We start from the raw sequence: 15,316 nt of genomic DNA on the forward strand, positions 1-15,316 counted from the left end.
TGGTATGATTAATTGCATATTTTTTATGTTGAATTCAAATATGAATGGCTAAATACCCTTGTTCTGGGGTTGAGGCCAAGAACATGATTACTCTTTGATATTCTTTATTGTAGTTTCTTTTTGGATTACCATCTGGGTTGTTCTTAATTTCTTGAGCTTACTATTTTAATGAGTGACCACCATTAGAATAAATCTATATTTCTATGTGAATCTGGGAGGAGAATCGTAGGATAGAACAAAGACATTAAGAAGCAAGGTTCTTTTCGTTTTATGAAATATGGGGTTAGAATTAGTATCTAGGATAGGGATATACATAAAACCCTTGCTTGATTCAATTGTAAGAAGATAACTTTATGAATCTAGAAGAATTATTGTATCTTTGCTGGAGTAGTAGCTGCACTATTCAATAGATATAATATTTGAGGTCGGGAGACCAAGATCATAGCACAAACCTTTCATATCAACAACCCAATAACCAATTAGACTGTGAAAAGAATAGAGATTTGTATGATTGTTAGAAATGCCTCAATCCTGGAATTCTCATCATTACTGTTTACAACCATTCTTGCTTTGTGATTATCACAACTTATTCTCTCTTATATTCATCAATTTAAATTTTTATCCATAGATTCTAAATAATCTTAATTCTATTCAACACTTTATACCTCATTATCTAAAACTAAAAGTTGGTTGAATTTCTAGTTGCTTAGTCCTCGTGGGAATGATATCTGACTGTCTAAGTCACTATATTACTTGTATGATCGTGTGCACTTGCTTGTGCATTTGAGTCGCAATAAGTTTTTGGTGTAGTTGCCGGGGACTATTATAATTTGTAAATTGCTAAATTTTTGAGTTTTTGATAATAAGTTTAAGTGTTAACGACTTGATCATAGCTGCTGAATTTTTGCAGGATTAGCTACCAACAGGAGTGGTGAGAGGCAAAGAGTTGGTAGATCCTTTTGTAGAACCAGAACTGATATTTCAACAAAGGCGAAGAGCTTAATATCCCAATCAACAAGCTCAAATGGCTCATCTAGTTGATCTAAATGACCCTATCAATCCAAATACTGGAAATGTCCCAGCTCTAGTTATCCCAGCTTTTTCGGCTCAACCAGCTGCTTGACCTGTTTGTGAAGTGGAGATCCCACTCATGAACCACGTGACAAACAGTATTCACAAGCCCAAACCAGATGGTTGAATTGAATTGAAGTAGAATATGGTGCAATTGTTGAATTCAGTGGGGTAATTCCATGGCCTTTCACATGAAGTACCACAGCAACACATACAAAACTTCCTAGAAATAAGTGATACTTACATTTTATAAAGTGTAAATTCTAGTTATGTCAGATTGACACTCTCTCCTTTTTCTCTAATGGGGGAAGAAAAATGGTGGTTACATGCTGAACCACCACTCTCTATCACTTTATGGGAAGATCTATCCAAGAATTTGCTTATTCGATTATTTCCATTAGGGAAGACTGCATGTCTGAGAAGTGATATTCTAAGGTTTAAATTGAAAAAGGGAGAGAATCTCTACCAAGCTTGGGAGAGATTTAAGGGTATGCTAAAAAATTGCCCTCACTATCATTAGTCCAATGATGTTCTTGTACATACTATAATTAAGGGATTGGAACAAAATACGAAGATTCTCTTAGATTCAGCAGCAAGTGGGCATGCTCTTGAAAAGAGTTATGAAGAACTGTACACATTGTTGAATCAGAATTCATAAGGGAATCCTGACTGGCATGTTGACTCGAGGAGTGCTCCTAAGAAGGTTGTTGGGGTATTGGAGGTAGATCAGTTTACTGCATTATAAGTGCAGATTGCAGCAATGCAAAATCATATAATAACTCAGCTTAATAACATAAAGTTGGGGGTTTCACAAGCTTCCAATAGGCAAATTCTTAGTGTGAGGTTTATGGAAGTAGTAAGCATGCATCAGATGCTTGTACGGCTAGTCCAGATTCTGTCAACTATATGGGAAATACGAATTATCAAGGACAACATAATTTCGATAATACATATAATCCTAACTGGAGAAACCATCCTAATTTCTCATGAGGTGGAAATCAGGCACAAAACACTAATAGTATAAGGGGCCAGTGCAACCAAATCAATAGTAGGTTCAGAATAATCACGCTACTGCTCAAGCTAGTAATATGGAGGAGATGATGAAGCAACTTTTAGCTAACAACACAGTTTACAGATGGAGTAGAGACACAACAAGCACAGTTTATAGAAGAGTTGAAGAGTCAACAACTGCTTACAAAAAATATGGAGTTACAACTTAGTCAAATTACAAGAGCACAGATTATAAGACCTCAAGAATTACCTAGCAATACTGAGGCAAATCTAAAGCAGGTAAACGTTGTGACAACAAGGAGTGGGTTTGAAATTATAGGAGGCAATATCTGAGTAGGCTAGTCCTACAAACACTAATGATGATCCTAAGTTCAATGAAGAGAAAGGGGTAGAACAAAAAGCTACAAATCATCAAACTCATAAGGAAAAGAAGACTCTACCCCTACCATTCCCTCAAATGGAAAGGAAGCATCAGGAGGAAGTGAGTTATAAGAAGTTTTTTTATCTTCTAAAAAAGGTTCACATAAATCTTTCTCTTGTTGATATTCTACAGAGTGTCAAAAAATATGCAAAATACCTAAAGGATATAGTGGCGAACAAGAACTGATCGATCGAATATACTACAGTTGTACTTATTGAGGAGTGCACATCCAAGATTCAAAACAAACTGCCCATAAAGCTAAAAGATCCAGGTAGTTTCACTTTGCAGATCACTATAGGGCAGACCATCAAAGCTCATGGATTGTGTGACTTGGGGTTTAGCATAAATCTTATGCCCACATCTTGGTATCGGAAGATGGGTCTTGGGAGTCCCAAACCCACTACTATTGTTTTGCAGTTGGCAGATAGGTCTCTTGGTAGACCTGATTGTATTATTGAAGATTTCTTTGTACAAATGGGATCCTTAATATTTCTAGTGAACTTTATAATTCTTGACTTTGAAACTGATCCTGTTGTCCCATTTATTTTGGGATGGCCTTTCCTAGAAATATGACAGTCATTAATTAATGTAGTAGCAGGGAAGATGACAATGAGATCGCACGATAAGGTAGAGATTTTTTATGTGTATAAAGTGCTAAAATTTCCAGCTATGTATGAGAAGTTGCCTACTATATCCGTTATAGATCTTGAGTCTGATCAGAGGCTGTTATTGTCACATGATCCATTAGAGCAAGATTTGGTGCATCGTGATCTTTATGGAGATGTGGAGACATTAGAATTAATTCAAGCCATGAATTTGACAGTTATTGAAACAAGAAAATTGCCTTTTAAGCCATTAAATGGGCCAATTAGTCCATCCCCTAATGCGTCAATTGATGAAGCTCCAAAATTAAAGCTTAAGGTTCTTTCTCCTCACTTAAACTATGTTTACCTTGTTGAAAATGATACCTTGCCTATTATTTTATCAGTAGGATTATCTGATATACAGGTAAGGGAAGTAGTGATAGTCGTTAAAAGTAGAAAGAAGGCCATCGGGTGAAAGATGTTTGACATTATAGGAATAAATCTAGCATATTTCATGCACAAGATACACATGGAAAAAGGTTTCAAACCAAGGGTGGAAGAACAACACAGGTTGAATCCAGTGATGAAAGACGTGGTATAGAAATAGGTCATTAAGTGGCTCGATAATAGGATTGTTTATCTAATTTTAGATAACAAGTGGGTAAACCCAATACATTGTGTCCCAAAGAAAGGTGGGATGACCATGATTACTAATAAAGAAAATAAGCTAATTTCCACTCCCATGGTGACTGGATAGAGAATTTGTATTGACTGCCGGATGCTAAATGAAGCCATAAGAAAGGACCACTATCCCATCCTATTAATTGATCAGATGTTGGATAAGTTTGCAGGGAAGGAGTATTACTATTTTCTTGATGGTTACTTATGTTATAACTAGATCACTACTGCCCCCGAGGACCAAGAGAAGATGACCTTTACTTACCCATATGGTACATATGCATTTAGATGCATGCCTTTTGGCCTCAATAAGGCAACTGCGATGTTTCAGATATGCATGATGACAATATTCTATGATATGGTTAAAGAATTTGTTTAGATATTTATGGAAAAATTCTCTATTTACGGTGATTGTTTTGACAAATGCTTGCAGAATCTAGATCGAGTCCTTGCTTAATGTGAGCAGACAAATTTGGTGTTGAACTGGAAAAAGTGCTACTTTTTGGTAAAAGAAGGGATAGTAGTTTGCCATAAAGTGTCATGTAGAGAACTTAAAGAAGATAAAGCCGAAATTGAAGTGATTGAAAAGGTGCCCCATCCATTCATAGTAAAGAAAGTGCAAAGTTTCTTGGGGCATGTAGGTTTCTACAGGTGTTTTATTTCAGACTTTTCAAAGATTGTAAGCCCGATGTGTAAATTGTTGGAAAAAAAGGAAAAGTTTGATTTTGGGGCAAATTGTGAAAAAACCTTTAAAAAGCTTAAAAGAAGTTAATAGAAACTCCTATTTTGATTTATCTAGATTGGGAGTTGCCATTTGAATTGATGTATGATGCTAGTGACGTGGTTGTAGGGGCTATTTTGGGGCAAAGAAAAGACAAGATATTTTGCTCTATTTACTATGCTAGTAAAGTCTTGAACGTTGCCCAAATGAATTATACAGTCACTGAAAAGGATATGTTAGCGGTGATTTATGCATTTGATAAATTTAGAGCATACTTGGCGGGCACAAAGGTTAATGTTTACATAGAACATGCGGCCATCAAGTCTCTCTTCAATAAAAAAAATACAAAGCCCAGATTGATCTGGTGGATTTTACTACTGGAAGAGATTAACTTGGTAGTTCGTGATAAAAAGGGAGCAGAAATTCAAGTTGCGGACTATTTCTCAAGGTTAGAAACTCATGACCATGTTGTTAATAACATTCTCTACATTTGAAAGGAAGTTTTAGAAGAAAAGATATTGTCTATAAAGGAGTGTGAAGTTCCTCGGTATGCGGACTTTGTGAATTTATTAAAAAGTGACTTTTACCCGCCTAAAAGTACAATTCAACAGAGGAAGAAAATTCTTCATTATTCTCGTTCTTATATATGGAATAAGCCATATATTTTCAAGTAGGGTTCGGATGGTATTATACGAAGATGTGTTCCGGAAACTGAATTCACACAAGTGCTACAAAAGTGTCATTCATCCCCTTATGGTGGACATCATCGAGGTGAGAGACCAGATCAAAAAATGTTGCCATCTAGTTTCTTTTTGCCAATAATATTTTGAGATGCAGTAGTTTTTGTAAAGAGTTGTGATCAATGCTAGAGGTTAGGTTCAATTTCAAGGCTTCATGAGATGCCCCTAAACAACATTCTTGGAGTGGTATTTGATGTTTGGGGGATTGATTTTATTGTACCATTCCCACCGTCCAATGGAAACTTGTACATTATAGTGATAGTTGATTATGTATCCAAATAGGTGGAAGCTATAGCTTGTCCCACTAATGATACAAGAGTACTGCTGAAATTTATGAAGAAGTAAATATTTTCCTGGTTTGGCACTCCAAGAGCTATAAACAGTGATGGAAGTACGCACTTTATTAACACTTGATTTACGAAACTTTTATCTAAATATGTTATTATGCACAAAGTGGCCATTGCGTATCATCCACAAAAGAGTGGACAAATTGAGGTCTCCAACCGAGAGATAAAGCAAATACTGTAGAAAACTGATAATGGGCAATGTAAGGATTGGGCCGAAAAGATAGATAATGCATTGTGGGTGTACAGGATAGCTTAAAAGACACCTATATGGACCTCACCATATTTTTTGTTTTATGGTAAAGCTTGTTATTTGCCTATAGAGCTGGAACATCAAGCTCATTAGGACGTTAAAAAAGTGAATCTCGAGATGAAGGTCATAGGAAAAAAAAGATTGTTGTAGCTTATTGAATTAGATGAATTTGATCTCCATGCTTATGAGAATGAAAAACTATACAAGGAAAGAAATAAGATATGTTATGACAGGCAAATTAATGACAGAGTGTTTGAACCCAGATAACTTGTTTTGCTATTCAATTTGAGGTTAAAGTTATTTCTAGGAAAATTAATATTTAAATGGTCTGGGCCTTTTGGTGTAGTACAAATGACGACTCATGAAGTAGTTGATATGTGGAATAAAGAGAATACTGAGAATTTTTTGGTGAATGGACAACGTGTGAAGCATTATTGGGCTGATCATGGATACAAGCACAACATATCTATCACTTTTGCTGATGAGTGAGACCGAGTTAAGTCATGCCACGATGTAAAATAAGGCGTTATGTGGGAGGAAATCTACAAATGTATTGTTAAATTTGGTTTAATTTTTAGTTGCGTGAAAAAAAAAATACAATAAAATGAGCCATGCCATGACAAAAAATAAGGTGCTGAGTGGGAGTCAACCCATTAGTTCTTATGATTTTTGTTGTTTTTATGTAATATGCAGGGATGAGAGAATTGAAAGTTTTGATAATACCACATCCAAGGAGGCATAAATGTTTTCAAAATAATATATTTAAGTTCGGGGCAACATTAGGTAAGAAAAGGGGTTGAAAAATGCACTGGACATGTCGATTTGTAGGTCACTGCATTGCGGTGAGATGACAATCCATAATTGTCAAATTCCAGTAGGTTGTCGCGATACCACCGCATCGCAGTGATAGATTAAAAAATAAATTTTATTGATATAAGGGTCACCGTGTCGAGGTGTGGTCCCAAACCACAATTGTCTTTTTCTAAAACCTCACCGCGATTTCACCATATCGTAATGAGGGTCAAAAGCGGAAAATTATTTTAATTAGGATCGGGTTAAACCCGAACCAACCCAAATTGGACTCAACCCTCTATAAGTTCCCTTAAACCCTACCCTTTTCATTTTACTACTCTAAGCACCGCCCCTCATATCCCACTACAATAAATTTCTCTTAAGGTCCTCCCAAGTTCAATTCTTGCATTTAACACATAAGTTAAGTTCTTAAAATTTTCATATTATTTTTTTCATTTTTTGTTTCAATTTGATGGAAATTTTGATGAATGGGCATGAAGAAGTAGCATTCTTTAGGATATTATTTGAGTCATATCCCTATGTGATATATTCTTCTCATGAAAATTTTTGTGCATCGTTAGTCATTGCTTGTGTACTCTTGCATTAAATAGTTAAATTGAAGAGTGAATGAGTATTAGGTTGAATTTGAGAAATCTTACCTGTGTTGTTGTGTGGTTTTCACTAATTTTAGGGTATGTGATTCTCGTCAGAGTGTACGGTGAGGCGTGTACTGCCTAAATTATCTGTGTAAAAATGTGATTTAATTCATGCGGGATGTTTTAGTTTTATTACATAGGTAAAGGTTGATATCTTCCAGGCCAAAGTTTTTTTGGTGCTTGAATATACTGATTATAGCATTAAGCATTGGGATTTGTGTCATGCTGCAAAGGGAAGTCTGGGTACCTTGTGTGGTAACATTGAACTGCTATGCACACAATTAAGTTTGAAATGTATTATTCCTCTTGCCAATTAGCAGTTGCTATATATATATATATATATTATGGTATTCAACTTGAATTGATATTATGCTAATTATTAAACTAGATGTTCGCTGAATATATAAAGTTTGGCATGAAATTTAGTAAAGGCTTAGCTTGGATTGGCTGTTGTTAGTCTAGTTGATGCCCTTCGAGTTATTATGAGATATGCTACAGCGTATTATGAAATCCTTAGATAAAATTAGGAACTATTTGAATTATGATCTAGTTGTCTTGTGCACAATGTAGTCAAACAGAGAAGTCTTAAGTACCATATCCTTATATGTGAGCAATCTGGATAGCAACCAAGTGTGAGGTAAACTTGTCACAAGTCCAAACATAGTTGTGGCTAGTATAGTCTATCTTGTGGTTGTTGATTTGTCTGTTGCATGTTTTGAATCATAGGAATTATGGATCGGAGATAACTAACACTAAAGAAAAAGGATGGTACTTCATAGCCGATATGAAAATGAAGCAGGCAGACCGAAAGGCAATCTGATAGGGTGCCCCATGCTCTACTAGTCCCGCATGGTTAAACATAGATATTCGGGTTTAAGGAAGTCAGAAAAGTAGGAAAGAAATGGTACACTAAATATCTCGATACTAAATACAAACCCAAGGTGTTTATTGATAGGGAGAGTCTGCAGTGGGAATACCCAAATATGGTATGTCGTCTGGAATGGCTGAGCATGACTTTCATCTTCTACCAGCCAACTAAGTGTAATTTGCACCTTGTACATGAATTTTATGTTAATTGGGACCTGAGGGACACGCATCATGAGGTGAAAGTTCATGGTAAAGTGGTGCGATTTACACTGAAAGACATAAATGGCTTTTTAGGGATACTTAAGATGGATACAAATCAGCTGAATTAGATAGTCATCAATCTGAACTATGCTCATATTAGATATTTGTTGTGTGGGACTCATTTGAAAGCTTGGTGGACTAGATAGAGGGGAACGGGTCATTATTCCTCCTTCCCATATGCACAAATGAACAAGGAGGCTCGCATATGGGGGCACATTATGTACCATTGCCTTATTTAAGGCAAGCATATAAAAGAGGTTCCACATGACCTGTTATGTTTGATTTATGCTCTAATGTGAGACGATATTGAGATTGATGTAGGCCTAGTTATATTTTTTTCTATGAAAAAGGAACGTTTCATTGAGGGGCACAGATATAGGTTTGGAGGACTGTTGACTTGGTTTCTAAGAAGACACCGAGTAGAAGAAGAGGAGTTAGATTGTAAGCCTGTGGCAGATAGTTGCCCTATTGATGTTACCACAGCTAGGAGTATAGTTGGTACTCAGGGACCGATTCTTACTATGATCGAGCGTTAATCTCAGACTAATGAAATCACTGCGAGAATGCTTGGACTACAGATATTGTAGTTGTGGGTTAAGGGAAGAGCAGCCACAAATGCAGAGATTTGTTTTGTTGAGTTGGATGACCCACTTGGTTATCACGCTATGACATTCCTAAGGATTGGTCCAGATTTTGTTAAACTTGTGGATGATGATGTACCAACAGATGAAGAAAATCAGTGGCATGACTCTAATATAAAGTCTGATTATGATGAGCAGTCTGAGGATACTGATGCAAATGATGATGGGGGTGCAGATGATGATGATGATAACACTGGTGCTATATATGATGATATGGCTGATGCCTAGGTAGGAAGTATTCAGCCATCTCACTATTTAAGCTTATTTGAAAACACTGGGATAGTGATTCGACTAAGTGTGGGGTGGTTGTATCTTTCATCCTCTTCCTTTCTTTTATTTATCTTAGTCGCTTGATTTATGTTGGTTGGACAATTTTTTTTATCTTTTGAATCTGTTATTTTCATTTTATGTCGATGCTATTTCTAACTATTCAAAACACTATGTCTGTAATAGTTAGTAAGATCAAAGTATGGATCATTGCAATTTGCCCTCAAGGTATTTGTCACATTTTGTTTTTAGTTTATAGCGTTTGCTTTTATTTATTTTTTCCCTCCTTGGCAATTTTAAATAAATCATCATAGTTAATTGCCCTCCCCTATGATAGATGGATGACGACCGTCTTAAGGGGAGTTAGTCCTTAGAAGCTTAGAAATAATAAGAACCCAATTACGACTTTTGAGAAATACTTTGTATTAGGCCATTTTCTTAGTGACTTTGAACTAAATGAGTTATTTGAAATACTAAAGTTCAGTAGTTATAATATGATTTGATTGTCTTAGTATTGAATTTGACAAAGAACAAGATTAACAACCGAAAGGATCCGATTTGATTCCTTGCATGCACCGTGAGAGTGAGTACTTTTTTATATTCTACATGTATAGAAATATCTAGAACATTCCCGGTGTGTTTACAAATCGAAATAAAGGGTGTTGGGTGTAAGAAGTGATTTAGGCATTTCTTTGCTAGTCAAATTGTAAAGACTTTATTTACCTACCCTTATGCATATCCCTAGTTAGCGTCGTTGAGCTTGTAACCTGATTTCTTTGCTAGCCTCATATGTATCCTTAATCTTTTCTTTGATTGACCTTGATTTCATCCATAGCTCCAAAGCGCTTTAGTATAGATGATAAATAAAGTAGGAAAAAGGTTAAAGTAAAGCCCTAAAGAAGTTGTTATGTGTGTGTTTAATCATGATGGTTAGGAGTTATAGAAAATTTGAAAGAAATTTTAGTTTTTGGTAGCTTGGTTTTTGTTACAATGAACCTGTTTTGGACTTGGTCCATTTCGGACATTGTGCACCTCAACAAAGGCGAATAACTTTAGTTGAGGGTGACTATGATAGGGGTGCATAATAGTAAATAGTTGTGAATATGAGCTGAGAATTGAATTGTAATGTAAAAGAAGAATACTCCTACCATAAGTTTTTGTTAATGTGCTTAATAAAGTTGGGGTGCAACGAATGATGTGTGAAGGTAATGAAGTGGAAACTAGGTTGATAGTAAGTGAGTTCGATTAAGGATTGACATGTATTAAAGAGCTTAAGTAAATTAGTCACTATTTCCTAAATAGTTCCTACCCATCCCTTAGCCTACATTACAACCATGGAAGACCTAATTGATCCTGCGTTTCAATATTCAACAATTAGTGGAGTAGTACACTAAGGTAAAGCCTATGGTTCATTATCTATCATGTAGAAATTCTTTATTGAGAGTGAGTGATTAAATATTGATATTCCCCATATGAGAAATATTGAGAAATTATGTGGTATGGGGAGCTTTCTTGTTGTGAGGCTGCATGCGGATAAAAGTTTGGAGTAGTTACTATTGTTTGATTGAGTTATTTGGTTAAGTTTTCCATCAAATCGGATGCCACTTTTGAGATGATGTGATCTAAAACACTTTGCTCATATGCATAAAAAAAATTTGACATATTTTTAGGTGAACAGTCACTGTTATAAATTATAAGTGCCCAATGCAAGCATGACTCCTTAGTTGTGAGGTTAAGAGTAATTGAGTGATTGTGTTTGTTCCTAACAAGGATTTAAGTGTGGGATTGTGATCTTGGGCGTAGTTATATGTCCAATAATCAATATTCACCCATATTATGACTTGTACTAAGAGTAAAATTTTGCCACTTTGATATTATGTGAGCTTTAATTGTGTTTCATATCTAATGGACATGATTAGTTTGTTCAGGATTGAATTTTGATGGAATCAATTGTGATTGGATGCATTAAGGAGGTATGATAATACAAGGAACAATAAAGGCATTGGAACATGGTTTGGAAAGAAAATAACTTCAATATTATTTCTTGGTATGATTAATTTCTTATTTTTATGTTCAATTCAAACGTGAGTTGCTAAATTCCTTTGTTTTGGGGTTTAGGCCAAGAACATGGTTACTCTTTGATATTCTTTATTGTAGTTACTTTTTGGATTATCATTTGGGTTTTTCTTAATTTCTTGAGCTTACTATTTTGATGAGTGGCCACCATTAGAATAAATCTATATTTCTATGTGAATCCTTGTGGAGAATCGTAGGATAGAATGAAGAAATTAAGAAGCAAGATTTTTTTCCTTTTATGAAATTAAGGGTTTGAATTAGCATCTAGGATAGGGATATACCTAGAAGCCTTGCTTGATTCAATTGCAAGAAGATAACTTTATAAATCTAGAAGAATTTTTGTATCTCTGCGGGAGTAGTAGCTGCAATATCCAATAGATAGAAGATTTGAGGTCGGGAGACCAAGATCGTAGCATAAACCTCTCAAATCAACAACCCAATAACCAATTAGACTACGAAAAGAATTTCCTCAACCCTGGAATTCTCATCATTACTATTTACAACTGTGCTTGCTTTGCGATTGTCACAACTTATTCTCTCTTATATTCAATAATTTACATTTTTATTCTTAAATTCCAAATCATCTTGATTCTATTCAACACTTAATACCTCATTATATAAAACTAAAAGTTGGTTGAATTTCTAGTTGCTTAGTCCTTGTGGAAATGATATCTGACTGTCTAACTCACTATATTACTCGTACGATCGCATGAAATTACGTGTGAATTTGGGTTGCAACAATGTTGGTCAACAAAAGGTTATGGCCTTTGAGATTGGTGGTGATTATTTCTGGAGGTACCAATTTAGATACTTTTCTTGTTATTGATTTATCTATCTTGTTATATTTTCGATACTCTTCTGCTACTAGCCATATTATGTTCTTGTTGGCTAGGCTAATGGGGGTGGTCTCTAGTCCTTGGAGGGCTTGTGGTACCCGTCATGACTAAGCCCTTGTTTGGATCATGAAATCTTATCTATGGTGGGGTTAGGTACGTGCCTACACCATCATTGGATTCAGTTATGACACCAAACACATGATATTGCTTATTATTTTTTTAAAGCCTCAATCGTGTTTGAGCATGGTATACTAATATTGCACGTACCGATGGGTCTTTTATATGTGATCCACAAATGCAGGAGGAGGAGCTTTAGGTATTTTTGGATATAGTATTCATCTCAAATGGCATTACATTATATTCATTTGCACCTATAATTTATATGTACCACTTATAGTTAGTATTTTTTATTATTTGTACCTGTCATGCTTATGGGAGCTGGTTGGATTATAGTGTCTAATACATAGGCCTTCCATGCTTATGGGGATCCAATTAGGTTGTATTTTTTTTATTATCGTACAATTTAGGTAGCCTCATTAATTATATTTTCATGATCTTCTAGATATGCCTTGTTTAGTCTCATTTAGCCTATGTTTATATTCATATTTTTTCATATGTATATCTTATATCTTAGCTTTATTATTCTATGATGTATACCATGTTTTTTTGTACTCATACTATACTTATACATCATTTTTCCTGATGCAAATTCAAGTACAAGTTATTGTTGTTGATGCCAAACTCATGCGGAGCTATTTGGACTAGAGAATTTGGGTGAGCTCTCGACGACCAGAGTTGTTCCATTACCCTCTGCTTTTGTACTACTCATTATTTTGTATATTGCAAGACCATTTGGTATTTATTGTCTCTATTTGGTGTTACTTTTGTATGTAGTAGTTCTTGCACTGACTTATACCAGTACTTATAACAAGTCTCATTGTATACTTAGTTTCATTCACTCTCAATGTATATACATATGAGACTTGTTGCTTGTGTTTGTTTCGATATCTAGCCTGAATGTCTTATGATTTTTCTTTTATTTTGTTAGCCCGCTGATTACTGTTATGGGCTATAGGATTCGATTTACCTATAAGTGGATATTAGTAGATGCCATCATGACTTGAAGTTTTGGTTCATGACAACAAGAGACTAAAGAACATGCTAAAATATTATCTAAAGGGGTTAAATTAAAATTTTTATTCTTTTTGTGAGGACTATGGAAATATAAACTCTTTACACATAAAAGTTCATAAAAAATAAAGATAGAAGTTGTGTCTAAATGTAGATATTGTGAATATCCTCCAGAAGTAACTGTTGTTAAACCATTATAACTAGGGATTATTGTTTCTAAATGGAAATATTATGCATGTGCAGCGGAGAGTGGCTAAAATCAAATCTCTTCTTCAAGAAATACCAACATTTGTATGATTCGAATTGTGGGAGTGGAAAGATGTAGTGGTTCATGGAGGAACTATGAATAGTAAAAAAGTGATACATGATATCACTAGCAACATCCATAAGCTAGAAAGTTGTAGTTAACCATGGCTGAGAGAAATTCCTAACCAATGGCCACAATTATTCCATTTCTGTAAAGGGTATATAGCTTATATATAACTTCAATTAGTGATTCAGAGGAGGCCGGAATTATGGTGGTACAAATGTAACACTGATGGGGATAATAGAGGTAACCTTGTTAAAAGCTCAGTTGCTTTTTGTTTGAGGATAGTGATGACGACATAATCTATATAAGGTCAAGAAGTATAAAGGAGAGTATTGGAATTTGTGCAGCGGCAACAATTATACCGTATGTAAATATTAAATATAATTATGCCTCATCATCTTTCCAATTTTTTATGTTTATTTCTCTTGCAATTTGTTTTCTTTTCTCTTTTTTTTGTTTCATTATTCTATCCATCTGGACCTTCTACTTTGTGTCGAGTCAGAATCTTGTCTATGTAAATATTTTGACCGTTCATAATAATACTATCCCTTTGGGAATTTTCATTTAGAAAATTAAAAGGAATAATACAAAAAATAAAAGATAAAACAATAAATGTATGGCCTCCACCACGACTACTAGATCTTTTTGGGTCTTTTTAGATAAAACATTTACTATCTATGCTCTCCTCTCTACAAGGATTCGAAGTTGTATTTTAAAATGTTTTAAAGGAGTATTTATAAGTGTAGGAAATATCGTATGTGAAATTTGTTGAGTTGGAAAATAATGTTGGGCCACAAAATTAGGGCTTCACTTCGGTTAACCCAATCCAATGCACTTTTCGATGAAAGTCTGTGCTTATTGGTGTTGTTGATTACCTAACATCTTCACAAGATGTTGGAGAAGTATTTTCCTTTTCCTTATTTTTCCACTTTTAATTTGTTTTGTATGTAAATATTAAATATAATTATGCCTCATCATCTCATAACCAATGTATCATGATCCAAAAATCTTATATCATAATGGCACCTGCCATAAATCTCCCCAATATGTAAGAAAACCTCACACGTATCCGAGCAACAATGATAAAGAATGAGGTAAGAAACATACTGGAGACTAATACTAGAATTTACATAAGAAAAGATAGATAAAGATTAGGTTGAATAAAAGACACTAGTACATAATAGGTATCCAAGGCGATTGAGCTTAAGTAGTTAGTATATCAAATAAATTTGTCTAAGTAATCCTGGATACAAAAAGTCCAACATTTTAAATAACACAGAAAAAGAAGTATGATCTGCAAAGAAACATAACAGATGATACCAAGATTTTTACCAATGAGAATGAATGAATATGCATGGTTACAATAATAAAGTAAATTTTTAATGCAACAAGGATATATAATCTGTTAATCAACTCATAAGAATAGACTTCAAGACTCAAGATTAATGAATTTCTCAACTCATGCCACCACAATATCACCACTAAATTTGTGTACTTTTTACGCCGTGCACATCATGTAAAAAGTAATCCATTATATAAGTAAAAAGTATGAAACAACAATAACATATCTACGATATAATATTTCCATATCACAGGAAATTTATTAGTAAAAACCCTATTTTAGATACCACAAAAATCATTACAATAATTATATAA

At 34.6% G+C, this 15,316-nt stretch overlaps 1 non-coding gene across 1 annotated transcript; it reads right to left on the reverse strand.

The window, feature by feature from the left end:
• Positions 1-1,483: 1,483 nt before the first annotated feature.
• LOC124889851 lies at positions 1,484-1,590 on the reverse strand. Its single transcript, XR_007048765.1, has one exon. It is a non-coding gene; the product is annotated as a small nucleolar RNA R71 (small nucleolar RNA).
• Positions 1,591-15,316: the final 13,726 nt, after the last annotated feature.

Source organism: Capsicum annuum, chromosome 12, assembly GCF_002878395.1.
Source record: "Capsicum annuum cultivar UCD-10X-F1 chromosome 12, UCD10Xv1.1, whole genome shotgun sequence".
In the NCBI taxonomy this organism is placed as follows: Eukaryota; Viridiplantae; Streptophyta; class Magnoliopsida; order Solanales; family Solanaceae; genus Capsicum; species Capsicum annuum.